Below are 27,056 nucleotides of genomic sequence, written 5' to 3' on the forward strand. Positions count from 1 at the left end.
GAAGCAAAAATGTGTAAAAGGGACTGTGGTTGCCCCAGCAATTCAACAGTGGCAGATTCAATTTCAGATTCAATTTTCTCAAGCAATTTCTGGACCCCAGCAGGCAGCCTCATCACGACAACCTGTGCCGGTAGTTGGGGCAGTTGGGCCCCCTTCAACAACCTGGTGAGGGTGGGCTTGTCAAGGCTGAGGGAAGTGGCCGGGGGAGTGGGAAGCCCCAGTGGGAATGGAAATGGAAATGGGAATGGAAGAGGAGGGCATGGAGGCTCCTACCCACGGTTTTCAGCTTTGCCATGGCCGAACAGGGCCACTGCAGCAACGGGGCCCACATCACTGCTGTCAGTTTCCTGGCCCATGGGCTTCGCCCAGGGCAACTGACCCACTTGCCCCAACTTCTTCCACTCCTTTGTTCCAAAACTCTTTCAAAACTCCTTTTGCCTTCTTCCCAGATGATAGCAAATATCACTGTGCGAACAGAAACAGAAAAGCTCAGACCCCATTCTTCCAAGGTCCCCTGGGCACTGACCTAACATTTCATGTCTAAAAATAACCGAGAGAGTTTAAGAGACACTGCTCTGCTACTGCTGAGGAAAATGTGACGCTTCTCAGAAATCTGCTTTGGTAAAGCTAAATCTCCACCTCTCACAGCCCTGCACCTCTCAGGGAAAACAGAAACTGTCCATTTAATTAAGTCATTTTTCAGCTTGCGGTTTACTGCAATGAGTGACAATTTGAGGTCTTTAATAATAATAATAATTATTATTATATTTTTTTAACTGCTTACAATGTGTCAGGCACTTTTCTAAGACCTTAGGTAGATATATGTAAATCAGGTTGGACAAAGTTCCTGACCACATGGCACGCACAGTCTAACTAGGAGGGAGTAGGATTGAATCCCCAGTTTACAGTTCTGGAAACTGAGGCACAGAGAAGTGACCTGCTCAAGGTCACATAGCAAGCAATTGGCAGAGCCAGAATTAGAACCCAGATCCCATGACTCTGAGGCCCAAACACTTTCCACTAAGTCACGCTGCTTCTCATGGCATTGTTAATTGTATTCATTAAGCATTTACTACTGTCAAACACTGTATTCAGCCATAGGGGTAGATACAAAATAATTAGATCAGGCACAGAGTCCCTGTGCCACATGGGGCTCCAGTCTAACATGCAGAGGGAGAAAGGGTATTTAATCCCCATTTTACCAGTGAGAAAAATGAGGCACAGGGTAGACAAGTGGTGGAGGTGGAATTTGAACCCAGGTCTCCTGATTTCCAGGCCTTTGCTCTTTTTACTAGGCCACCCTGAGACCTTCCAGTTAGCTGGTGGCAGGTCTCTGGGTACAGTCAGAGGCTAAGCACAGGAGTGAGCAGGGCTGCCAGGCCCAGCATTGGGGTGTTGCAAAATGCAGGCCCGGGGCAAGAATTTATTCTGAACCATCAATAGCTCCACTGACATTCCCCCACATCATTCCTTTTAAATACTGGATGGGGCCACTAAGGGCTATTGCTCTACCACTGCTTCAGTAACAGCAAGCCTGAACTGGTGGCTGTCAGCGCGTCTCAGCTACAGAAAGTAGTTAAGGAGGAGAAACAGTCATAAAAAAAAAAGCGAGTATTTCACAGACCACACTGACTTCATAATTTGGCAGTGCCCACTCTGGTTTCTTGGTAGTCCTGGATAGCAGGACTGTTCACTTAAATCTGAATTTAGGAACCTATTTTACCCCCCCATCCCCTGCTCCTCACATGACATATATCCAACAACAGCTTGTTTTTCCTCTCCTAGACATGCTTGGACTTGTAAGAGTAATTAATTCTAGCTTTGTGTGTACAAGTTAAGACGAGGTTCTTTCAAGACAAAGGATTTTCTAAACCTTCAGGAAAATCTGTACCAGAAATCGAGGCTGGATAGACTTCTCCTGGGTGTAGGGGGAAGGATAATAATAATAATTGTGGTATTTGTTAAGCGCTTACTATGTGTCAAGCACTGAACTGAGTCCTGGGGTAAATGCAAGGTAATCAGGTCCCACATGGGGCTCACAGACTAAGTAGGAGAAAGGTCCTGAAGCCCCATTTTGCAGATGAGGGAACTGAGGCAAAGAACTTATTTGCCCGAGGTCACACAGCAGATGTGGCAGAGTTGGGATTAGAACCTCTGACTCTCAGGTCCATGCGCCTTCCATTAAGCAATGTTACTTCCCTAGGAAGGAGAGGCAGAAAGAAAAAAATCACTTCATTTCTCTGTCTCAGTTACCTCATCTGTAAAATGGGGATTAAGACTGTGAACCCTATGTGGGACAGGGACTGGGTCCAACTCGATTATCTTTTCTCTACCCCAGCATCTACTACAGTGCATGGCACATAGTAAGCACTTAAATACCACCAAAAAAAATTTAAAAAAAAGTTTGGTGATTTAGGGTGGTATGGAGATTATTTTTGCTGTCACATTTCAATGGAAAATTTACATGAATTTGAGTTTTGTTCTCTTTATCCATTAGATACAGAAATCTTATCAATTTAATTCTGCACAAATTGCTAATGGATGACAATTGTTTTTGGATGTAACAGAGCTTACTTAATGGCATATGACATTAAGTGGGGACTCATTTTAATCGGATTCTTCTGGAGAATTGGGGAGGGTGTGGATAGGATGCATGGCAGAACAGAGTGAAGGATTATGAAGAGATTCCAAAATACTGGGCCCTGGGCTCTGCAGTAAACATACAACCCTATCCTTCCATAACGGGCTGCCCATTTGGAGATGAAGCATCCTTATTACTTGGTAATAAAGACTGAGGCTACACCACTCCACTAGATCATCCAATTCTAAAGAGTCTGGGAAGCAGTCCTGAACGAATGAATGCTATCTGGCAAACCTTGCTAAAAACAGGTGAAGATGTTGAGGAGAATCCTCCCATCAGAGAAGCAGCATGGCTCAGTGGAAAAAGCCTTGGCTTGGGAGTCAGAAGTCGTGGGTTCTAATCCCGGCTCTGCCACATCAGCTGTGTGACTTTGGGCAAGTCACTTAACTTCTCTGTGTCTCAGTTACCTCATCTGGAAAATGGGGATTAAGACTGTGAGCCCCACGTGGGACAACCTGATTACCTTGTATCTACCCAGTACTTAGAACAGTGCTTGGCACATAGTAAGTGCTTAACAAATACCAAATTATTACTATCTGCAAAACAGTAGGTTCATGATTTGCAAGCCATAGAAGCTGCACTGTGGACTAGTGGATAAAACATGGGCCTGGGAGTCAGAAGGACCCTTGTTCTAATCCTGGCTCCACCACTTGTCTGCTGTGTGTGACCTTGGGCAAGTCGTTTAACTCCTCTGTGCCTCAGTTACTTCATCTGTAAAATGGGGATTAAGACTGTGAGCCCCATGTGAGACAGGGACTGTGTCCACACTGATTAGCTTGTATCTACCCCCAGTGCTTAGTATAGTGCCTGGCACCTATTAAGTGCTTAACAAATCCATTTAAAAACAAAAAACCCCATAGAACTTTAGGCAGGAAATGGAAAAATTAAGAATAGCAAATTACTGACTTCTAGCCATTACTCTGGGTCCTCCCCAGAACCAAGATTGACCCCAAGATGCTCATTGGATTCAGAAGGGGATTGTACTGCCTGTCCAGGAAGCGGCTGTTAGTGACATTAGGAAAATTCTCATCAATTAAAGGTGTCTCAATTACAAGAACCACCTTCTTCTTTGTCGATCTCCTTCTTAGCCTGAGCAGTGAAGCTGAGCACAATCAGGCCTGTTCGTGCTTGGGAATAAAAAGACAAACCATACGAGCTCCTTCTGGGCACCCTTAAATGCTGCCAAACCCTGCCAAGTCAGAACCACCAACAGGGACACAGCAGGGGCCACTCTGCCTTTTGAAGGAACCCAATCTCACCTCTCCCTCCTCCTTGCTTCACATTCTTTGCTTTTTTCTCCCTTCTTTTTTTTTCCATTTGTACCCACCAGATGCATTTGAATCAAAAGCTAACTGGGCTTTTTGAAACTTGTTTTTCCAGGATGCAAAATGCAATCACCAAGCAGAAAGTTAATGTTCTAGGCATTTTCTAACTAGATTTTCAGAATAAGGGATTAAAATGATGAATCTGATCAAGTATAGGCATGGATATTGGTCGTGGTTGTCTTAAGGGATTTTTTCCTGTTTTACATTGTAGGAAAAGAAGAATCTATTAAATCTTCACAAGGATGGAATCTCTCCTGGATGAAAAATGATTTTTTTCCTCACAAAAGGAAGGTCCTATACAGAAAATTCAATTCATTTTTCCCTCCTTAGAGGATGTAGATTGATTCTAAGAAACCGTTTTGATTGGACTGTGTAAATTTCCTTTGAATTAACTAGGCACTATTTGATGCAATAAGTTACTAAGAATTACAGTCTCCAGCAATAATTTCATTATCTATTCTTTGACAATTCCTATAACAGACTGGACTGTCACATTCCAAGCACTCTGAAGAGGTCAGAGCATATAAATCTCTTGATAAATGGGTCACTACCAAAACAAAATGAATACATTTGACAGTTTTACTGTAAAATCAACTTAAATACACTCGGTTCTGCCAAAATATGAATTTTGTGCATTTGGCTAGACTCACCGGCGGAGTTAGGGATCATTCTTTCAACACAGCACATCAGGGGATGCATCACAGCATCAGAAGAATGGTTATGCACATACACAAAAGGAATCAGACAAGGGGGAAGTACTGCAAGGTGAGGTTTCCATCACTAAGAGTTCTGCATCAATGCAACTCTGCACTATAGGGTAATTGGGGAAGAACTGAAAAGCAATTTCACTTTCAATATTAGTTTGCTCTTCTGCATGTCTTTCTTTACTGAAGAAACTTTTTTTTAAATCTGGAAATCAATGAGCTGCAGAATGGTCCAATGTGTAGCCACCATTTTATCCTCAACTGGATTCAACTTAGGGCAGAGATGTAAAGGGATGAGGGCCATTGCACTTCCTGCCCAGCCCTCTCAAAAAGCCTCCAGAATAGACCATCAGCCTGATGGAAGGGAGAAAAAGGCCCTGATCCAGCCCTGGGGCAGGACTTCAGTTACCTCAACCATAAAATAGGAATTATGTTTGTGAGCCCTATGTGGGACAGGGACTGTAGCCAATGCAATTACCTCTTATCTACCCCAGTGCTTAGTACAGTGCCTAGCACAGAGTAAGTACTTAACAAATGCCATAATTATTATTATTGTTATTATTATTATGGACACAAAAAGGCCAAACAGGAGTAGGACAAGTCTCAGCCCTGGGACTCTGCCAGGCTTAGAGAGGAGCCATCATCTTGCCACTTCATTTCTCCCCCAGTGAGCTTGCCCATCTAGCTCCAGGAGGCAGGGTGGGTAGCCATTAGCCAATCCACATTCTAGTGCCAAGAATTAGAAGACCAAAGCCAAGGGACTATTCCTGTCCTCCCCTACCACTTCGCAGATACAGTGAAAGGCAAATGAGAAAATATAGAGGAGAACAGGACTGGAAAAAAGAAATACATAACTGAAGTGATGAACCTGGTGATACAAGGGGAAAGTGAGGCAACACTCAGAACTGGGGGGAATTTTTGAAACAGGAATACCCTATATAGAGAGAATAGACACCACTTGAATCAAAATGGTACCAGGTTATTGGTACTAAAAGTTACAAAGGATATGGAGTGTTTTTTTTTGTTTAAATTAAGGTGGGGGTGTAAGGAGGAGAATCATGGTGAGTAGAAAAACATGAGCCTTGGATTGATGCAAGTCCCTAGAGGGAGATAGCTCAAGGTAATGATGGTGCTGGAAGAAAGAGTCTGAGGATAGTCCAATGGAGCATTTGAGGTAAATAACTAGGACAAATTAGATTGTTCTCAAATGGGGAAGTTGGCATAAGTGGAAATCAGGAATCTAAAAAATGAAATCAGTAACTAGAAATACTTGGCAGCTAGTGAGACTTTTGACATAAATGGATTTTTGACACCTGGTTTAGGGAAGAAAACCAATGGGATGAAATTCTACCAAACTATAAACCCCTTTAAAGAAAGACAAGGAAGAAAGGACAAGTGGGGGGTTAGTGTGACCTACTGGAAATAGCATGGGTCCCTCTTATCTTATGGGTGACCTTGGGCAAGCCACTTAACTTCTCTGTGCCTCAGTTTCCTCATCTGTAAAATGGGCATTAACTACCTGCTTTCCCTCTTACTTAGACTGAGAGTCCCATGTGGGACGGGGACTGTGCTCGACCTGATTATTTTATATCTAACCCAGTGTTAAGTACAGTGCTTGGGCACATAGTGCTTAACAAATACTATTGTGGGGATGATGATGTCATCCTCGTGTAAGGGACGACATAGAGAATATAAAATCCTTATCACACTACAGAAGCATGAAATATCTATGAGTGGAAATTCCAGACTCATCATTTAAAAAAAATAGAATAGGACTGAACTCTAGCCAACTGCTTAGATGAAGAAAGTGACCAAAAAATGTTAAGCAAGATTAGGGGGCTGCAAAACTAGAGTAACAAAATTGGGAGATTTCAATTTCCTTTGTGCAGACTGGATGATAAATGAAAGAAGGCAAAATGTTGTCATAATATGAACGTGTATTTTTTAGAACGAGTCCTTAACTCCACAAGGAAAGATAATATATGGTCTTTAATTCTGAGTGGTGGACAGGGCCTGGTGTGGGTGGTAAAGGTGGGCAAGCCACTCTGTAACAGTGATTACAACACAATTAAATTTAGTGATCTGTCTGGGAAAAGAAAGCCAGAAAAAAGCCAGCATGAAGATTGCACATTTTAGAAATGGCAACTATGATAAGATGCAAATCGCAGCTGGGAAAAAGTTGAAAAAGGTGGCTAGAAACTAGTCTCCAAGAAGCGTGGGGACTTCAAAAAATACTACAGTTGAAACCAGGGAGATTTCATGTCACATAAAAAAAAAAAAGGCGATCCCGCATGGCTCAATGGAAACCCTGCATGGTTGACTAAAAAACTAAAAGATGTTTTGAGGGGTTGGTGGGGAAGGATAGAAAGTCAGCTTTTGGAAATGAAAAGCTTACCTGTGGAGCACAGGAAGCCCATAAACAGAGTCACATTAGATGCAAACAGAAAACAGGTGAACTAAAAAGGAGTATAAAGATACCATGTAAATAATCAAATCAACAACCTGGTGAGGGTGGGCTTGTCAAGGCTGAGGGAAGCGGCCGGGGGATTGGGAAGCCCCAGTGGGAATGGAAATGGAAATGGGAATGGAAGAGGAGGGCATGGCGGCTCCTACCCACGGTTTTCAGCTTTCAGAATATTTCAAAAGCAGAAAGTCAGTTAGAGAATTAATGGGGACACTTGATGATTGCTGGTAAAAGTCGCTCTCCAAGATGAAAAGGAAATCACTGACTCAAGTCACTTTTAGGGGTGAGTGAAGTGGGCAATAAATAGCCCAGATGCTTTTTGGTCTTTTCTTACTGGTCTCCATGAGGCAGGTGTTAAGTGGCTCCAGGCCAAATCAGTACCTTGACTTCCGATTGGAGATATGGGTCCTGAGTGGTGTTGGGTTCTGGAATTATCAACCAATCATTGTCAATCAATACCACTGTCAATCAGTGGTATTTATTGAATGTTTACTGTGTGCTGAGCACTGTACTAAGCACTTGGGAGACTTCAATAGAGTTGATAGACATGTACCCTTCCCAGAGGGAGCTTACAGTGTGGATGGAGTGACAATAAAATACATTTTAGAGAGGGGAATTAAAACCTCTTAGGTTGAAAATGGGGAGGGAAAGTTTCATGGAATGACATTACTGACATTGCAGGGAATTCTGCTCTTTATACTCACTTCCCCTGTCTTCCTACTCCTCCATCAGGACCACAAAATTCCTGTGTGTTCAGGGCTGCTGAAATAATAGCACAGGCCCTAATCCAGCCTTCATCTAAGAAAATTAATTAATTAATTCAATCATATCCATTACATGCTTACTGTGTGCAGAGCACTGTACTAAGCGCTTGGGAAAGTACAGTACAACAATAAACAGTGACAATCCCTGCCCATAATGACCTCACAGTCTAGAGGGATGTCAGGGAGGTTCAGAAACCCAAATTGTTCTTTGTAGCAGACAGACCAGAAGGTTTAACTCAAAATGTGGTGATCGCACAGGATGTTGTAGGGCAAACTGATAAAGTAGAAACAAATGGCCTGAACTGTTGAAAGGATTCAGATGGGAAGTTTGCACGTCTCATGGTAAGAGTGTATTACTTATAGTTAGAAACAGTCACTGCACAGGACTGACCAACTACCAAAAGGGATTTTGAGGTGTCAGTGCTAAGTGAGATTTCCCACTCTCTCCTTAAGGAATTATTTGGCTACCTGAAACTTCTCATCACCTTTGGCCCTTAAGACAAGCTTCTGCCTACCACACACATACCATCATTTTTTACTTTATTATGGTACTTGTTGAACACTTACTAATGTATCAAGCACTTTTCTAAGTGCTGGGGTAGGAACAAATTAATCCCTGGCCTGTCCCATATGGGACAGACACCCCACGTAGGAGGGAGAAGAGGTAGCCACTCTTTCTCTACGAAAGCAAGGAAAAATATGAAATAAAAGACATTCAGAGTACAGGTGTAAACCAAGTTACAACCACCCCACAGGGGATATACCCAGGGTCTGGAATGTCAATGCCTTTGAAACTATCAAAAAAAATAAAAAATAAAAATAATGCACCATATCCACCAAGTCAGCTGAGGGGGAACTTCTTGACCTCTTTTCCCTCTTTTCCCTGCTAAGCTGTTTATCAACAATAATTAATATTACTAGTACTAATAATAGTATTTGCTAAATGCTTACTATGTACCAAGCACTACATTATACAATGGGGTAGATATAAGATAATCGGGTCAGAATCAGTTCCTGTCCCACATAGGGCTCACAGTCTGAGGGAGAGGGAGAACAGGTATTTAATCTCCACTTTAGAGATGATGAAACTGAGGCAGAGAGAAGTGACTTGGCCAAGGTCACACTAATTTAATAGTGTGATCTTAATACAGCACCTAATTTCTACTTATCTTTTCTGGCTAGTTCTGGGGTTCTTAGCTTCAGATGAGGATTTTAGCTATCTATAGGGTGGTATGGACCTACTGAATGACACAATTATCTTTTTTGTCCTCCTGTCGCTTAAAGAGAAAAGTGTATCTGTCTGTTGCTGAGAAAATATTTTGAGGCCTTTAATTCCCTTGAAAATGTTAATTGAAAAATTACAAGTTAAAATAACTCTTGAATAACTAGGTAAGAGGTGACTGATTTATGGGCCTGAAGATAGCAGCAGTACTCCAACAAGGAATTTTGCATCCCCGAAAGAACACAAAAGGGTTATCAAGCAGCCTCTCAACTCTGATTATTCTGATTATTAAAGGCAAAAAGTACAAAGAAGGAGGTAGGTAAGATCCTATTTAAATCTCTTTTAAGCATCCCTGGGGAATAGTGAACTACATTTTTTTTTAATAGAAAAGGATATAACTCCACACCTGCATAGGGCACTTTGCAAATTAAAATGCTCTACCTGTTAAGGAAAGCCTGGCTGTTTAAAGAGTAACCTGAAATTTGGTGAGATATTTTACGATCCTAAGAGAAGCAGAGAGTTCTAGAAGGCAGAACAGCATCATGGGACTCAGGGATCACATTTTTGTTCACTGTCTAGCTGTGACTGACTTGGCTGTTTGACCATGGGAGAGATATTTAACCTCTCTGATAGTATCAGAAATAAGGAAAAATTAAAATATCTAAATAAGGCTGATCTTTTCCAAGACAGAGGGTACATAACAATTTTGCTTTTTTTCTTTTAAAAAAGGACATTGTCTCTGACTGTAATTTCGTGAAGTAGTGAATTCCACTTGTGGGCTTATTTTACCACTGAATTTCCATTTAATTATCTAAAAAGTCCCTGACTTGAAAGTCCAAGTGGTTCCATATTCTCCTACAGGGGAAAAAGAGGTGCAACTGAGTTTTTAGTTCCCCATAAAATTTGCAATATTTCAGTGAAATCCATTTCTTACTCATTATCTTCCCAGTTGAAGATAATGGATGAGTCAGAGATCCTGCCACAATTAACTAAGGCCATGCTTCATTAGCATTTCAAATGGGCAGTATTTTGACTTTGCTTTGGAATTCCTTTATCAAACAATAGTATTTATTGGATACCTGTATGCAAAGCTCTCTACTATAAGCTTGGAGGAATACAGTAAAGGTAAAAGAAAGAAGCTACAGGAAGTACATCAGGACATTCAAAATATAGATGCAGCATGGCCAAGTGGATAGAACACGAGCCTGGGTGTCAGAAGGTCATGGATTCTAATCCCAGCTCTGCCACTAGTCCGCAATATGACCGTAGGCAAGTCACTTAACTTCTCTGTACCTCAGTTCCTTCATCTGGAAAATGGGGATTAAGACTGTGAACCCTCTGTGGGACAAGGACTGTGTCCAAACCAATTATCTTGTATTTATCCCAGCACTTAGAACAATGTCTGGCACTAGTAAGTGTTTAACAAATATCATAATTATTATTATTAAGTGGAGATAGGACTATAATATTGGGCCAGGTTGGAGAATTCTGGAATATATTTTTCTAGGGTAGAGAGGCTTTGAGAAACTATGTCCTTCCTGTGATTAACTCCTGACTTTTCAAGTTTCTCACTGGAACAGAATGAGACAGTAAGCTCATTGTGGGCAGGGAGTGTGCCTATTTATAGTTATGCCGAACTCTACCAAGTGCTTAGTACAGTGCTTTGCACACAGTAAGCTCTCAATAAATGATTGGATGAATGAATGAATGAAGAGAAACCCTAAGAAACTCTTCTGCCATCAGCAGTTGAATGCCTTCAGGGGACAATTTCTAATCATTCAACTGAAAAAATTCCTTTTGTTACAAGGCACAGTAAGAGTTGAGGCTGATGTTCGATTTCTTTTTCATGCTTTGCCTTCTATTAACAGCAACACATTTACCTTCAGAGCCAAACTTGTAATTTCCCCTTGCTTGAGAAGGCAGTAACTAAAGTGAGGCTCATCCATCAATGTCTAAGGAAGAGAGGTCATTAAAAATCTATCAGGGTCTCATCTGATGAAGTAAAAAGTTTAAATGCTCCTCTGGATTGTATGTTCAGTCATTTCAGGGCTCAGATGAGCTAGCTGGAAACGTAAATTTTGTAAGGTGACTGAATAACCCTCTTCCCCTCTTCATTTGGTAACTAATTTCTATTTGGATTTTTTTCCCCTTTTACCCTCAGGGAGCTCTAGTGAGATGGAAATTACTTGCCTGAGATTCCAGAGGTGGGGGTTTTCACTGCTGACTCTGCCAATGACTCAACTTGGGACACCAGATAGGCAACAGCCTACTTCAACCTGGGTTTCCCATTTATTCAGAGTCCCTCTTAAGAGAAGTTCTTTAAAAATTCAACAAATCGGCGACCAGACAACATCCTGTGGTATTGTTAAGTGCCTAAGTAAGAACAGAATTCCACATGCTCATACAAGGTGGCACCCATGAGTAGGCAGAACAGATTTCTACAAGCCAGATCCCGAAAACAGCACCACTACAGTTCTCAGTTAACTAGCTGGCAAGAATCATGGTAATTAAAAGATGAAAGAACGTAAACACAGCCAAGGATTTGAGACAAGATGGTATCCTTCCAAAGTAATGGTTGGGCTACATGCTGCCCGGGCCATTTTAGGGCAGTTCAGCTCCTTTGGAAAATTGAGATTTGATGGATTAATTTTCACCATGTTCTTTGTATCAGGGAACTAATTATAAGTACAGTTGGAATTCAGGGTTCCACCTTTTCTCCAGGTCTGAATCTAAACCCCAATTTAGCCATTTGTTAGCAATACCCACAGCATGTCCCAACACACAAACATCTGTGCAGATTTAGCGGTGTTGAACTTGTTTATCACTTCCTCCCGAGCAATCCATCAGCAGTATTTTTGATAGATAGTACAGAGCATGGTACTAAGTCCCTGGAAGAATACAATGAATGGAGGTGACCCAATCCCTGGCTAAGGGGATTTGGGGGAGTCAAACTCTCTGCCTACCGTGTGCAAGACTCCAGTATAGGTGTTCACATTAGAGCTAATGGGAAATGGAGTGTCATGGGTAGTACTGGTACCAAAAGCCTGCCTTGGGCCTGAACAGCAGTGGGGAGGAAGTGTGCCTGGAGAAAACTGAGAAGATTTTCTTGAAATTTGCAGATATTATTTTTCAAAACTAAATTTTGGATATGAGGTTCTGATCCACTTCATCCACAAAACTAGGCAGTCTTTCCTCCTAGGAAAGACTTTAAGAGTCCCCTCCTCCTCCCTTCCCCCTACCCAACTCCACCTAAAAAGCCCCTAGATGTTCTCAATTACACCATCCAGGGCTTGGTGAAATTGAGGTCTATCTAGGGGTTTTGAGGAAACTGACCTTTCATTGGACAACTCTTTGGCTGTTACAGCAATAGTATAAAGGTTTGAATTAATTACCTCAACTTTGAGAGAATGCATAATGGGAAGGAATTCTCCAAGGAAACCAGAATCCATAGACCCATTATGTTGTGCTAAAATAGAAGTGTCATTTATTAAGCACTTAGTATTTGCTGTGGGGTGGATTTAAGAGGATCAGATCAGACTCAGTCTCTGTCTACATGAGGCTCACAATATAAGAATGGGGAAAGTCAGTATCTTATTCCTGTTTTACAGATTGAGATAACTGAGACATTTAGTGGCTATTGACTTTGGCTAAGGTCACCCATCAAGGCAGTGGCAGAGCTGGGAGTAGGATCTGGATCTCCTGACTCCCAGACTATACTCTGTTTGACCTTCTTGCCTGGGGCCACTGCAGTCTGAAAATCCCAAAGGCAATGGGCTCCTTGTAGCCACTCTAAAGAAAGAGGCCAACCCCTTGGGCACCCCGCAAAGTAGAAGTTTGGTGTGGCATTCCAGAATGATCTTTGGGAAAGTGTATTATTGTGAGTCCAATGGAAAGTCAGAAAGTTATGGAACATTTCTGGGAATGATTACATCAGAAGATTGCATATGAAAGAGATAGAAAAGGCTCTTCTCAAAGCAACTTGGGGTGTGTGTGGTGGGGTGGGCATGAGAAATGTCCTCATTGTATTCTCCAACTAAATTTCCTTGTAGTACAGCATCAGCGTTATCTTTTCTCTAGTAGATTTTTAACTCCTGAATTTTTCACCACTTCACCGACCAACCAGGCTCACAGCAAGCTGAGCAACCACGGCCAATGGGGCTGGAGAAAGGGAACCGGTGCTGCAGCACCCTGCATTCATCCTGCCCCATGTCAGCAATGCCGGAGTTCTTTGTGAAACAAGAGACCCGTCTTACCGGCATGACTCCAGCCGCTCCGTGGCTGAGGATTCTTCTACCCTCACATCTCTGGTATCTTCATTTAGTTGCTTATATATTTGCATCTGTTGTATTCTTGGGTCAGTGACATGAATATGCTTCTGCAACTGTGTTTTATCTTTATCTGTGTATTTGTCTCTGAGTCTACTATGGAATTTCTTAAGATATACTATGATGGCGCTAGGTAATTTTTTCTATAGTAAATTTTCTCCCTCTTCACCTTCCTTGTATACAGTGTATACACACACACACACAAATGTATGTATATATACACATATATATGTATAGATGTATACACACACATACACACACTTTATGTATTCATTAGCCTACCTAAAAAAAGGAAACAACTTGTAATCCTGCCACTTTTTTCTGGAAGCCATCCTAAATGATAACTGAACCTTCTAATAGCTAGGTTAACCATTAAAGTTCAGATTACAGCATCTAGAGTTTCCATTATTCAGTTGAAAGGCTCTTCCCCTTTCGAAGCACAGAAACATTTAAGTTAATTTTGTCACACGCATGATAAGTGGATGAACCCCACAGGACAGAAGGCAGAAGAGCCTAATGGGAAGAGGAAGAGACTGTGAATAAGGAAACCTCATTTGGAGTCCCAACTCTGACATTGGCCTACCATGTCATGGTGGGCAAGTCTCTGGACCTCAGTTTCCCCATCTGTAAAATGGAGTTAAGATTGATCGTGTGGCCTGGATGGGACAAGGATTGTGTCCAATCTCATAGCCTTGCATCTACCTCAGTGCTTAGCTTATACTAAGTGCTTAATAAATGCCATAATTAACAAAAGCATAGTAGCAATTATAAGATGATTGAGGCGCCCCGTCAATTGGGCAGGGATTGTCTCTATCTGTTGCCGAACTGTACATTCCAAGCGCTTAGTACAGTGCTCTGCACATAGTAAGCACTCAGTAAAATACTTGATTCTATTTATTCTTGATTCTATTTATTTGCTATTGTTTTAACGAGATGTTCATCCCTTTGATTTTATTTATTGCTATTGTTCTTGTCTGTCCATCTCCCCTAATTAGACTGTAAGCCCATCAAAGGGCAGGGACTGTCTCTATCTGTTACAGATTTGTACATTCCAAGTGCTTAGTACAGTGCTCTGCACATAGTAAGCGCTCAATAAATACTACTGAATGAATGAATAAGCATCCAGCCAGTCATTAACAAGAAGATAATGTAGCTGCAAGAATGGTGGAAATGAAAATTTGAATTTACCTTTTGCATTCTCATAAATTTACTCATTCAGAATTCCACTATTACATAGCTGAGTCTGTGAAAGTATTTTGGGGTACTCATTATATCTCTTGCTTCTTCTCCACAGTCCCCAACATTTGTTCTTCCTTTCCTTTTTCTAGCTATCCCCCAGTCTCCCTCATCTCTCCCACTGCCTTGCTTAACCATGAGGGAATCCATAAGCATTATTATTACAGAAGTAATGACATTTATTAGAAGGCTTGCAATGTGCCAAGTCTTGAATTAAGAGTTAGAGACAAATACAGGGACTCTGATTCAGTGTCCAAGGGAGTATAGGGAATTACGGGGAAGATGCATAGAATAAAAGTATTAGGGGGAGCAATAACAACCAAAATAGCATCAAATTACCACGACAATCAAAACAGCTCGTCATTATTTCAGCAAAGGACAAGCACTCATGCTCCTTATCATTCCAGGGAGAACCAGCCTTGATCCAAGCCACCAGAACCTTCATCAAATTCTAATGCTACAAAGAAGCTTCTATCCACTCTCTGCTCTCATAGGCAGCAGGGGATAGACAGGAATAAAGAGGCCCACTTCAGTTCTTGGGCAGCCCAGTTATACCTGGAGTACTGATGGTGGGGGAATTCCAGGCTACATGGTAGGGGCTTTGGTGTTTCCTCTCCTTCTGAGCGAGGCTTCTCCCTGACCCTTGAGCCTCAGTGTGATTTTGTCCATCAGAAAAACATATGGTGTAATTCTATTCATTCCCCACTGGTGCCTTATAGCTGATGTTTAACAATCCAGTATAAAAACACAACAATTGGGAAGTGTTAAAGCCTCATAAGCTCATGCTTATTTTACTATTACTGGAAAAAAGATTTAGACTTCCCCCATTATATTTCTGGAAAGGAAGACAGGTCCTAGGTTAATCGCCTCACTCCATACAAACTCAACCAGCCCTATTATTTAGCACATTCTTTTAAGTCCTTGCAGGAATATTATTTGTTGTCTCTGGTCTTCAACAGCAATAAAACAATTTTAGAGAAAATAATCGCCTTTACCTATGAGGACCTTGAATTTCCCAATTCTTGAGTGAAGGCACTTAACTTTTCAAGGCAGGATCTCAGGTAATGTGCCTGACTTTTCTAGGTCAGACTACAGTTGACTCTCTGTTCCCTGAAAGAGGGGAAGTATATCTTTCATTTCTCCTGTATTATCCCTAGTGCGGTACTCTATACATCATAGATGCTCGGTTAAATGTTGTTGATGGTACGGCCGCTGATGACCCAGCTGGGAACACAATATTATGAATTTCTCATCCCCAAACCTGAGTGGTGTGGGTTAATTTCCGGCAGGATTTGCAATCGTTTTTTGGCAACAGTGGGCTGAACAAATGTGCAGGCTGGTGTGATCTTGTTCTTCCTGCTCTGTTTTTTCTCTGTGCGGTTTTTGGTGGGTGGTGGATTCTCTTTCTCTAGGGTGACCCTGCCCTGCCGGTATTAGTAGCAGATGTAATAGCAGCAGTACAAACCAAGTCATGGTAGAAGGATTTATCCAGTTGACCAAATTTACTGGGTTCCTTAGGATCGGGGAAGCCTTAAATAGAGGAACGCCACATGTTTGCTTTTTAGGTGACTGGGGACTAAAGAAGAGGAAGAGGGAAGGGAGAGTTAAGGTGGTGGTTAGGTTCAAGGACTCACTTTTAAATGAGGCAGTGCAGATGTCAGTTTTGGTGATATGAAGCACCTCTTGTATTCCATCTCCCTTATGTCATCCAGTTCCTTAATCCCTCTCATAAAAGAGGAAACATGTGCTTTCGAGAGTATGTAATCTCCTTTGGTCCCACAATGGTGTACCAACATTGTGAACACGATACTTTTCAAACCCACTAATTTCTTAGTCCCTGGAATCAAAGTTCCATAGTGACTGTCATAAGAACTATAGAATTAGAATTTAATAGGCCCGATCCCTTTCCTTCCTTTATACTTGTTCTAGTGACATTGCATTTATTGGCACTGAGGGGAGGTTAATCATAAGGATCTTTTTCTTGGCAATTCAATGCAGCATTATATCCTGTACCAACAGTCTGACGCCTGCCACTACAGCAGACACAGCCGAATTAAGGGTTTTTGTTTATTTTCAATCTCTATCCTGTAAGGGGGAAAATGACAAGGCTTGTATGCTCGCTGTGGACAGGGAACATGTCTAGCTACTCTGTTGTACTGTATTCTCGCAAGCACTTAGTACAGAGTTCTGCATACAGAAAGTGCTCAACAATACTATTGATGATGATGATGATGATGATGAAAGTCTTCCTTAACTGACTTGCTGGTTCATTTAGGGACCATTTCAACTGTGTGCACTGGAAGTCATTTGGGAGTCAGAGACTGCTGCTCAGGTGTGCATACAAGGGTCTAAATCACATAGTTTCTGGACTCCAAAACTAAACATAGCCCCTATTCCAGGGATGCTTCTGCTTGGGCTTTCTTCTCCCCAACCCTGAAATATCTTTCTGATAGAAAAGATGAGATTAAACCAATTTTACCTTCCAATTCTTCACTGGATATTTCCATCAGCTAGATTTTAAAAACAAGTGAAACACCTCTACCCACTCAACAGTGTCCTGATTGCAACAACTTAGGCAGCAAGCTCTAAACTCACTTGGCTTTTATAAACTGAAAGGGAAATAAAGGATCTGAATTTTCATGTCCAGAGAGCATGCACTCTTAATTCTCCTAGGTTTCCGGACCTCTTGCATGTTTCCTTGCAATCTCATTTTACTGCCCATTATTTCCAGTCCATCTGCATTTCTCTCTCTCTTGTCCCTCTACCACAATAATTTCTAGCTATTAGCAGCTATTCTAGCACTTTAGAGATAATTCACTCTGTCCAGTGCTGTCTACTTGACCCCACAGGGACACTTTGGCCCAGCAGCCTCTTATCACTTTTTTTTAAATGGCATTTGAAAAGCATTTACTATATGCCAGGCACAAGCACTGTAGTAAGCGCTGAGGTAGATACAAGCTAATCAGGTTGGACACAGTCCATGTCCCACATGGGAATCACAGTTTTAATCCCCATTTTACAGATGAAATAACAGAGGCACAGAGAAGTTAAGTGACTTGCCTAAGGTCACACAATGGACATGTGGCAGAGCTGGGATTCGAACCCAGGTCCTCTAACTCTCAGGCCCATGCTATTTTCACTAGATTATGTTGCACTGCACAATCTGTGCACAACTATCCTGGGTTAGACCACATGAATACCATCTACTCTGATTTTATATCCCCAATCTCAGGAAGAAAGTACATAAAGGTTGGTGGTTTTTGTCTGTGAAATGTCCAAGCTCTTCAGATTCCACATGAATCATAGCAGGCAGTGCTGTAATGGAATAGGAGGTTCAAGGAAAAAGAAACAAGAAAACCCAAAACAAACAAACTGGAATCAAGTGAAGAAAAGTCACTCAGAGGCAGGTGGTAGGCCACTTCTTAACGACTTAGATACTGTCCACTGTACAGTTGAGACCTTGTTCTAGCAAGAATGGTGCTCTGTACTGCCTGATGGCACAGCTGTCCCTGAAGTAGAAAGGCAGAAGTTCTTTTCTTTCTAAAAGACAGGGCAAGCCGTTTCACAAAAGCCATTTTGTAATAGTGTTTGAAGCCAGATACTCCTTCAATTCATCCAGCCAAGGAAACTGCATTGGCTCACGAAACACTGAGATTTGCTTGTTTGAAGAATGGCAGAGCCGAAAAGGAGAGAAGAAATAATTTATTCCTGAGTGGCTCATCTGTATGCATTTGTGCTGCTGCAATTTCATACCTAATGGACTGGTTCTGTAACTAGAGATGCTATTTGCTTGGATGTGAAATATCACCATGTCCTATTACTGGCACGGTGGGCTGCTGCTGCTAAAAATAATTATAGTAATAAAATAATAATAATGGTATTCATTAAGTGCCTATAACTGTTCTAAGCACTGGGGTAGATACAGGAGGAGCAGGTGGGATAGGGACAGAGAGACCAGGTATTTAATCTCAGATGAAGAAACTGAGGCACAAAGAAGGAAGTGACTTGCCCAAGGAAACACAACAGGCAATTGGCAAAGCAGGGATTAGAATCCAGGTCCTTTGACTCACAGGCCCGTGCTCTTTCCACTAGGCCATGTTTCCTTTGTCATAAATCTAGTGGAGTACTCGGTGGAGTACTGCAGCTATTAATAATAATAATAATGTTGGCATTTGTTAAGCGCTTACTATGTGCAGAGCACTGTTCTAAGCGCTGGGGTAGACACAGGGGAATCAGGTTGTCCCACATGGGGCTCACAGTCTTAATCCCCATTTTACAGATGAGGGAACTGAGGCACCGAGAAGTTAAGTGACTTGCCCACAGTCACACAGCTGACAAGTGGCAGAGCTGGGATTCGAACTCATGAGCCCTGACTCCAAAGCCCATGCTCTTTCCACTGCGCCACGCTGCTTCTCTATTAATCTTTCCTGCAAACTAGTTAGTGGAGAAGGGCAAGGAAAAATTTCAAAACCTCTTCATATTTAGAGAAAACTCATGTCAGAGTCCTCGTGTCAACTACTGCCAGGTGCATGAACACAATCATTTCTTCCAATATCACTTTGTACTCTATCCAGACAGATGTGGGTGGTCAGAAGAACGTTCTCTAGTTTCACAATAGTACTCTATCAAAAGCTTGTACTCCAATCTGACGTTATGTTGGAACTGAATTTTTAAAATATGACTTGTGTCCTCCAAGAATCTCTTCCAACTCGACAGATTGAGCAAAAGTCTTTGAATCGGTCATTCAGTAGCTGCTATATACACTAGAATACAAGAACATTTTCACTTGTATTGTGGGAATGGGGTGAGGATCAGAGTGCTTAACAAGTACACAATTTAGTTCACAATCAATGCAGAAGGAAGAGGTGGTTTTAGGAGGGTTTTTGAAGGTTTGGAGGGGAGAGCAGACTGCCAGATATGAAGGGGGAGGGATTTCCAGGCCTGAGGGAGAATGTAGACAAGGGGGCGTTGGTGGGATAGACAATATCTAGGTACAGAGTTAATGTTAGAAGAGTGTAGTGGGCAAGTTATGTTGTAAAGGAGATCAGTGAGGTTAAGTAGGGGAGAGAGAAAGCTGATTAAGTGCCTTAAAGCTAACAATAAGGACTTTTTGTTTGATGAGGAGGTGAAAGGGCAACTATTGTAGGCTTTAGAGGAGATAGGGCCTGAATGATTTTTCAGAAAAATGATGTGGGCAGCAGAGTGAAGTACAGACTGGAAAGGGAAGAGCTAGGATGTGGGGAAGCTGCTACAGTAGCAGAGGTGGGATATGGTACCATGGAACATGGTAGCAGTTTGGATAGAAACGGTGGGTTCTAGAGATGCTGTGAAGGTAAACTATAAACAGGCAGTCCTCTTATAATGTTCACTACATGTTCTGGCTAGTATACTATTGGGAATTAAGGCTTGCTATTCGGATCGTATGTCTGGATAAAACTCAGTGAGATGTTGAAAGAAACAGCTATTATAATGTGAGTATTCCTGAACACAGGGTTCTTCAAGAATGTAACCTACTGGAGAATTAACTGACTTTGAGACTTAGAAGCATCCACAGAAGCATTTGTAACTCTCTGATTAAAAGACAGCAAGTCTACACCTAAAGTGAAGAGCAAACAATGATTTGGGATAGCTTCTTTAAGAACTTTACAAGACTAGAGTTCTAGTTTTTGTAAAGTTCTTATCGAGAAGACAGGGAGTTAATAAGTATGAAAAAACTAGAAGAGCACAACAGAAATAGAATAGAGACAGTAAAGGGAAAGATGCATGCAGAGAGGGTTCTGGAAATATCTGCTGAGCCCCTAAATGCTCCTGGGCTGTAATTTAGAGAAAATGAAGTACTCATTTCTATGTTCAGATTTTCTTGGCACCCCCTCCCCTCCTCTTCTCTCCCCTCGATGATCCCTGAAAATACTCCCAAGCCATGTCCCAGTGAAATGGAGACCAGAAGATGACTAAGATGTCTGTGAAAGTGCTCTGTAAAAAGAGAATGCACACTAGATACATGTGGAGTCACTATGCGAAAAGGAATACACTCTTAAGAAGAAAAGGGTTAAAGCAACAGAAGTTAGTATTTTACCACTAGAAAATTTGAAAGTAACTGTTGTAAAGCTAAGACATTTGCTAGTTTAAACAATGTAGTTCAAATTTTAGAATTGGGTACATGTAAAGTTGATCAAAAATATCATATTTGAAATGAAAAATATTTTATATTTTATTTTTATCAATCCTTTTCAAATGCTAGACTGTATTAGTGTTCTGGGACTCTCCCAAATCAACCAGGAAGATAATGGGGCTTTCTGTCAAGGCATATCCAAAAATTTTAAACTAGAAATTGAAATAATTACAATTGCCCATTCTATATTCAACCCATTCTGCATTCTCATTCAATTAAAACGCAGAGGAGGAAAACCAAAGTACACAAATGATGTCTTAGAATTTACCCAACAGAGACATTCGATGGTTTGTAAATTTGACACAGGTAAGCGAGAGAGAAAAAAAACACAGAGGATTGATAGTATAACAGCTATTTTAAAAGCCTATAGGCATAAGGGGATTTGATAAAACAAGCTACTTGAAGTTGACTATATATCAGTATGGGATTTTGATAGATTCCCCCCCTCCACACACCCCAGAACAAAACTCCTCAAGCGATCAAACAGTTGTGCCTAGACAGGATGATGAATGGATCCAGGCTATTATGAACAATGGTATTGGGACAATACCGGATAAGAGGGGAGAAAAGCTTGAAGATCATTCGGATGACTTTTCAGATGGATACATTCAACACACAGAAGCATACAGATGCACACCAGATGATAATATACATGAAGCAGGTGGTTGGCAGTGCAGTTATATAACTCCTTCCAGAACCATGAACAAGACAACCATAGGAGAGGTGTAGCTATGAAAGATGGAAAGAACTTGCTTCATATAAATATTTATTGCTCAGCCCACCCCTTCTATTCTGCTTTCTGTACTGACTAAATATATGAAAATAAGGTCAGCGTTATCAAATAATCATATTTATTAAGCACTTCCTGCATGCAGAACACTGTACTGAGCACCTGTACAGAGCACTCTACTAAGTGCTTGCAAGAGTAAAAGAAAAAGGAAACATGATTCTGGCTCTCAAGGAGTTTACCATCTAGTTTTCATGGATATTCACCCAGGGTTTTGGGAAGTGCTTATCTGCTTCTTTTCCCAGAAAAAGAAAGGGGAAAGGAACCTTGTTTCCTCTGCCTCTAATTTACTTATTATAGGTTCTGATGCCATGTCCCACTTCCTTATTAGCTACATGAGGCCTTTTACTTGCTGTGTGGGACATGTACATGTGCTTCATTATTTATTATTCTGGCACAACCACACTGGTATGCCAACCCCCATTCACCTCAACCTCCTACATCAACTGTCTCTAGCTCATCCCTGCTATTCACTGCCCACCCCAGAAACACTTACTCCCTGACACTTTCCACCGTCATCCCCTGCCCTCCTCAATAAAATGCCTAATCGCCGTTCCAGTCAACAGAATTTTTACCCTCTTATCTGCGGCTTTGGGCCATATTATGTTTTTGGTTTGTGGCTTTTCAGTTTCTGAGGCTCGGCCACCTGTCCTATCAGTTTCACAACGGAATAATCCACACAGGCCAGGACAGCAGAGTGCTTCTTGGCTACGAACCTGGTTAGTGTTTAGGGCACCGATGCAGCATTGATGGTATTTAACTTTCTTTCCAAATGACAGCCAAAATTGAGCCCCCCTGCAAAGAGGTGAGTTCCGGCCAATTGAAATATAGTGTGAGCTCCACTTATAGTACACAGTTAGGACAACTACTCTGGGATTCAAAGCTTTCCTCTCCAAAAGTTCGGGAAAATCTCCAGATAGATTAAATGTTGCAGAGCAGGGAGGGACCTTGAACGTTAATGAAATATGAATAAAGTTCAATGTGAGACACCTACAGGTAGGTCAAGACTGCCCTCTCCAGGAAAACCCCGCCTCTGGCCACAGTCCAGGCATCGAGAAGCTGTCTCTATAACGATGAGGAAGCTTTCTTAGTTGATTGATTTTGCAGTTGATCAGATGCAAACTATTCCCTCTGCCTGGGGCATATCCAGTGTCACTAACCTAGCTGGGATTTCCAAAGGCTCTGCCTCTTGATGAGCAGGCTTCAAGATGATGACATTTCGGGACCTATAGATGAAGCAACATGTGTGTATCTGGTCAGGGGCCTAGAGACTCTCCACTCTGTGCTATAGTTCAGAGTTGGAGGTTGACATACATTGCATATGTGAAAATAACTCATAATAGGAAGACAGTTTGGAGCATTATTAGGCCCCAGACAGCAGTGTTATTCCAGTTTCTTCTCAATAGTAATAGTTTATTATAGGCAAATTGATCTGAGCTGTTATCTGGTCTATCTCAAAGAGATATTGGCACTATAAAGCCTTCAAGCATTCCCAAAATACCAAAAAAGCAGTTAAGCAACTGACTTCCACTGACTAGTTTACAAAACAGGTTACATGGAGCACCAGTAAATGACCTGAATGATAATGTACTCAGCAAAGAAAAAGACACATATTTATAAACTACGATTAGAAAGTTATTAGTTACATAAACCTTTGAACCTGGGGATTCTTAGCAATAAACCTGTCTATTTTTCTCTCAAAAGTGTCCCCAAATCCATCTACCATAGCTAATTTTCTCATATTTGGAGGCATTCACCACCCCTAGAGATGTTTTCCGTTCAATAAAAGACACATTTACAAAAGGAAGAAAAAAACAATTTTGCCTTGGAGAGTTTCTTGTATTATTTAACTTTCACAAGATATCCCAAGATAGCACATGGCAAACTTGGCATAAAAGGGATCTCAGAGATGTGTGTAAAATTGTTCAATTCACAACTCTGCATCTAAAACTTGTACAGATATTTATGAAGAATTTTAGCTATATGCATCCATAAAAACATCAAATGGCATTATGTCAGTGCTGAGAAAATATGCCCTGAAGTCCATCATCTCCTCCCTCAATTTCCAGAGTTTCTCTCAGTCTCTGGTGGGTCAATGGTTGTGTGGATTGATCTGGATGGCCCCAGGTGGTTCCTTAGTTGCACAGGGCTATGGAACAAGCAAGGAATCACTCCTCACCAGTTAGAAGTGTGGCAGTAAAGTGGAAGTAAAGGAGCTTCTACTCCTTTCCTCTCTCAAACCCCTCATCCCTGCTCTTAAGCCATTTACATTAGGGGTTTCCTCATAATGAATGTAAAGCCAGACCAGTCTTGCCTATTTATTTTTGTCCATGAGTCAGACAAGATCTCTGGACCCTGGAACTCTACAGGAGTAATCTGGGCACACCTAAAGCCTCCAACATGACAAACAGCAGACCTATGACAGCAAGGCAGCCATCACAGTTGCCCAGCATAATTCCACAGCTGCTTCATCTATCCATGAGATCTCAGCTATATCTAAGAGATCCATATGCTGTATCAGTCAATGATGTTTACTGAGTGCTTACTGTGTGAAGAGGACTGTATGAAGCCCCTGGGAGAGTTCAATATAATGGAGTTGGAAGACAGGAGTCCTGCCCACAATGCGCTTACAGTCTAGAAGGGGAGAGAGACATTAATATAAACAAATAAATTAGAGGTATGTACCTAAATGCTGTGGGGCCGAGGGAAAAATGTGAATAAAGGGTGTAAATCCAAGAGCAAGGGCGACACAGAAGGGAATGGGAGAACAGAAAATGAGGGCTTAGTAGGGGAAGGCCAATTGGAGGTGATGTGTTTTTAATAAAGTTGTGAAGGCAGGGAGAGTGATCGTCTGTCTGTTATGAAGAGGGAAGGTGTTCCAAGTCAGAAGCAGGACAAGGACGAGAGATCAGCGGCGAGACAGATGAGACTGAGGTACAATAAATAGGTTGGCATTAAAGGAGTAAAGTGAGCAGGTTGGGTCATAGTAGGAAAGCAGGGAGGTAAGGTAGGAAGGGCAAAGTGATTGAGTGCTTTAAAACCGATGATAAGGACTTTCTGTTTAATGCGGAGGTGGATGAGCAATCACCGGAGGTCCTTGGAGAGTCGGGAAACATAGGCTGAATGGTTTTGTAGAAAAATGATCCATGCAGCAGAGTGGAGTATGGACTGGAGTGGAGATAGACAGGTGGCAGGGAGGTCAGCAAAGGAAGCTGATGCAGTAATCAAGGTGATAGGATAAAACACTTGGGTTAATCTGGAATCAGTCTGAATGGAGAGGAAAGGGTGGATTTTAGCAATGTTGTGAAGGTGGAACCGACGGGATTTAGCTATGGATTGAATATATGGGTTGAATAAAAAAGAAGAATTGGATAACACCAAAGTTATGGGCTGGTATGACAGGGAGGATGGTGGGGCTGTCTACGGTGATGGGAAAGTCACGGGGAGGACCGGTTTGGGTGAGAAGATAAGGAGTTCTATTTTGGACATGCTAAATTTGAAGTGGAGCAGGGATATGTAAATAAAGATGTCCTGAAGGCAGAAGGAAAAGTGAGACTGTACTTCCATTTATTGTGATTATAAATATTTATGATTTATAAATATTATCTCTTGGGGTTTGTGTTTGTCTTTTCTTTCTCATTAGACTGTAAACTCTTTGGGGGCAGACACTATGTCTTGTTCTTTTTTTGTAAGTCAGCACACAGGAAGTGTCAAACAAATTATCTTGGCACAGTGTACTTAGTTTTCTAAATAGCCAATGCTTGACTTACTATATTTTTCACACTGTTTAAACATAAAGGGTCGCTTTGCTTTGCTTTGCCATTATACTTACTATTTGCAACAGCTGTTAACTGTTTTTAATTCTGCCTTTCAGACTCCTGATCTCCTGAAGTTTCTGCTCAGATGGAACTACCTCTTTGCCGGCTGTCAAGCTCTCGGTTGGCCCGTTGGCTACTGTTGCCACTCAGTAGTTGGATGCTACAACATACTGTTTGAAGTTGAGGTTCAATAAATATTGTTGATTGACTGATTGGCCTAGTGGATCTTCACATAGCAGCATTACAAGCACAGCAACCAGACCCTCGACGCAGGGTTGGTAATATATTGACTCTACCCAACTTTCCTGCCCTGACCTCCTGGATTTTTCTACCCCAGAAATGAAAGTAAACACCCTGCTTTTACATTTCTCTTGGGAAAGAGAGGAGAGTAAGCTATTTAAATACCCACTAAGTTTCGCCTTGTTTGTCTGCTAATGTTCTTGGAAAGAAAAAAAATCGATAGCAATCTAATAAATAAAAAAAGAGTGTCCTCTCCTATTAGCAATGCAATTTAAGTATGAATACAGAGCAGTTTTGCCATCAGGGATGTGCGGTGAGGTATATACTAGTTATTCAATTGTATTATTGAGCACTTGCTATATGCAGAGCACCGTACTAAGCGCTTGGGAGAGTACAGTATAAGAGACACATTTGCCCACAATGAGTTTACAGTCTAGAGGATGAGCTTACAGTGGATAGTCATCCAGAAATCTAAAAAGTAAAAATAACACTGCCAAACAACGGGTTTATTAATTTCACAATAATATGCACTCTTTATGCTTACTTTCTTTGGGCTGAGGAAGCAGAGGTATGACCCTAAACTCGACATCATTTTCACTGAGCTCAGCATGCCTCTCTGATCTTTCCAATACTGCTTTGTTGACTTACATGACTATCAAAGCTTTCAAAATATTGCTCAAATCATGCTGTACTAAAATCGTTTTTTGTGTGCATAGAAATTGTGTAAGCAGGAAGGTAAACAGGGCAGGGGACAGGATGATGCCTAGTGAACTTAGCATGCTATGGCCTTATGACCGCGGGGGAGCTGCTGTCGGGGGCACGTGGGTCTGGAGCAGGGTTTGGTAAGGGAACGACGTCGGGATTGGCCTGTCTAAAACCTATTCTGCTTACACTGTAGGGACCCCTGTGCTTCGTTGAGATTCTAGAACACAAACAGTTACATATGTCTACCTAAGACAAGGGGGACAGAGATTATTATCATTATTATTATTATTATTATTATTGAGAGAAGCAGCGTGGCTCAGTGGAAAGAGCCTGGGCTTGGGAGTCATAGCTCATGGGTTCGAATCCCGCTCCGCCACTTGTCAGCTGTGTGACCTTGGGCAAGTCACTTAACTTCTCTGTGCCTCAGTTACCTCATCTGTAAAATGGGGATTAAAGATTGTGAGCCTCATGTGGGACAACCTGATGACCCTGTATCTCCCCCAGCGCTTAGAACAGTGCTCTGCACATAGTAAGCACTTAACAAATACCAACATTATTATTATTAACTCGTATTTGTTAAGCATTCTGTACAGTGCTCTGAGCATACTAAGGGCTCAATATATATTTGATTGGATTGATTTGTTCTTAAAACT

At 41.6% G+C, this 27,056-nt stretch overlaps 1 protein-coding gene and 1 long non-coding RNA gene across 5 annotated transcripts in view; one reads left to right on the forward strand and one right to left on the reverse strand.

The window, feature by feature from the left end:
* COMMD1 (copper metabolism domain containing 1) overlaps window positions 1-27,056 on the reverse strand; it is a 141,896-nt gene that overhangs the window by 27,969 nt on the left and 86,871 nt on the right. The window lies entirely within an intron of this gene.
* Window positions 13,074-25,668, forward strand: LOC120638609. The gene is made up of 2 exons (XR_005660354.1): window positions 13,074-13,427; window positions 25,515-25,668. It is a non-coding gene; the product is annotated as an uncharacterized LOC120638609 (long non-coding RNA).

The sequence above is a fragment of the Ornithorhynchus anatinus genome, chromosome 9, assembly GCF_004115215.2.
Source record: "Ornithorhynchus anatinus isolate Pmale09 chromosome 9, mOrnAna1.pri.v4, whole genome shotgun sequence".
NCBI classification, from domain to species: Eukaryota; Metazoa; Chordata; class Mammalia; order Monotremata; family Ornithorhynchidae; genus Ornithorhynchus; species Ornithorhynchus anatinus.